The sequence below is a fragment of the Grammomys surdaster genome, unplaced genomic scaffold (genome assembly GCF_004785775.1).
Source record: "Grammomys surdaster isolate TR1022 unplaced genomic scaffold, NIH_TR_1.0 103886, whole genome shotgun sequence".
NCBI lineage: Eukaryota > Metazoa > Chordata > Mammalia > Rodentia > Muridae > Grammomys > Grammomys surdaster.
Window position 1 is genome coordinate 1,351 of NW_021609466.1, and position 2,112 is coordinate 3,462.

Here is a 2,112-nt window from a genome sequence, read left to right on the forward strand (position 1 = left end):
ATTCAGTCCAGGCAGTAAATGCTGTTGTCAACACAGACCTTTTTTCTGCTTAGGCTTCAGCCAAGAATTTACAGAATGTTTACTATAACACTTTAAACATGGAAGGTATGCGTGGAAATTTTAAAGGTATGTGCGATCCCTAACAAATTGCTGTCCTTCTTCCTGATTGATCTTGACAGAGGTTGGCTCTGCTCAAAATAACAAATCATAGACTTGTGCAAAGAAAAACAAACAAATAATAACAACCCATTTAGAATTTATCACATGGGTATGCACATATGCACACGTCTATCCTAACAAAGTTTTCCACCTCTATGTTACTCGATTTGAGAGCCAAAGTAGACATGACGTGTTAATTATGTAGTTGCTTTTATGTTTATAATCGGTCATCACCCAGTAACTGGTTGCTGATCCTGGATTTGGTTAGGAATTTTAATTTTTAAATTATCATCTGGAAGAAATTCTGGAAAATGTGATGATGTATTATACTTGTTAAACGTTTGCATTTGACTCTGATAACTGAGGAGACTGATGGTGGTTACTGGAAGTAAGAGGTAAAGATTTCACCACCACCCCACCTTCGATTTTAGTGGCATGCCTCTATAAAGAGCACATATAAAGAGCATGTTCTAGCATAATAAAGAAGGGAAATTCTTAATTGTCTATTTAGATTCAGCCCACAGTTCTTCAGGAGAGCTGGAGGCAATGTAACCACAGCCAAGCCGATTTTCCTGTTATTTTCTATATAGTAAGTATAATTAGGTATAAAGGAACAGTAATCTGCAAAACAGTTATCATGTTTATAAGACAGAACAACCAGATCACATTCTTACCCACCCTCTACCTCTACTTGGGTTTTCAAAATTCAGTTTGATTTTATACTTCAGCTTTTCTTTTTTTCTTTTTTAAATTTTTTTCCAGACAGTTTCTTCATGTAGCCCTTGTTATTCTAGCACTTGGTCTGTAGAACCAGGCTGGCCACAAACTGAGAGAGATCTGCTTTCTGTGCACTGGTATTAAAGGTATGCTCCACACCTGATTATACTTTCTTAGGTTTCAAGTCTCAATATAAATACCCTGAGTAAAGCAGAAGATTAAACACGAAAAAAAAAAGAATTTTCATTACAAATTTCTCCTTTTTTGTAGTTTTTTTTGGATTTGTCATCCGTTTAATTACATTTGTCTATTCATTTTGTAATTTTTTTCTCAAGTTAACCCGTTTTTTCTTCATTTCTTGTGCCCCGTTCTCCCCAGCCTTTACCAGGCCTCAGAGACCTTGTTTCACACTGCAGACAAAAACAATAGGACTCAGATGTTAATCACCTTGGCTGACCCAGGACCTGCTACAGGAGCAGAGATGAATAGAACGCCTGCTGAGCTTTCCTGGAGACACCTTTAGCCCTTGATTAAGGATGCATTCCCTTCACCCACTCTAGCCTGAAGCAAAAAGGGGTTGGGTGGTGGAGGTGGGGCTTCCCCTTTCAATTGAAAGAGGAACATTAAAGCATCCAGCCTTGATCAGATACCTTTGTACCGGGTTCATCTCTTCCCGCCCTCCTGTCCCTTCTTCCATTCCCAGCCTCTCTTTCAGGTGTACCCGGTGGACTGTGGCCGCTGGCCCACAACAGAATGTAACGCAATGTGGGGCCTGAACATGAGACACCAGCTGAGGAACGCTGTCTTGGGTAGAGCTCTACGGAAAACAGAACAAGGAGAAGGGTATCCTGGACATTCGGTAAGCAACAAACAGCACTGATGGTAGCTAGCCATGGCTGTGTTTGCTGGAAGTGTGGTTAAGGGGATAGGGTCTAAGTGAATAGGTGTTGACCGGGTACAGACTTGGCCCAGGAGGTGACAGCGAATTGTAGGTCGGGAGAATTCTAAACAGGCATTGCCCGCAGTCTAAGAGCTGCTTCAGGTGAGAGGAACAGGGTAAGAAGGAATTGGAAAACTAAGAAAACAGGGCACTGAGGCGGGCTATCGACAGCCGCCCGCTACATCTCCTAAAGAAGAAGATGAAGAGTTAGATCTTGAATATGAGACAGAGAAAGGGTTTCAGAAAAGCAGTTGTCCTCTCTCTGAGCTGTGTCAGCAAAAAAGAATGACAAGGCT

At 41.3% G+C, this 2,112-nt stretch overlaps 1 pseudogene; it reads left to right on the forward strand.

Annotated features, from left to right (window-relative positions):
* The window catches only part of LOC114635436, a 3,077-nt pseudogene extending 1,342 nt beyond the window's left edge, over positions 1-1,735 (forward strand).
* The last annotated feature ends 377 nt before the right edge of the window (positions 1,736-2,112 follow it).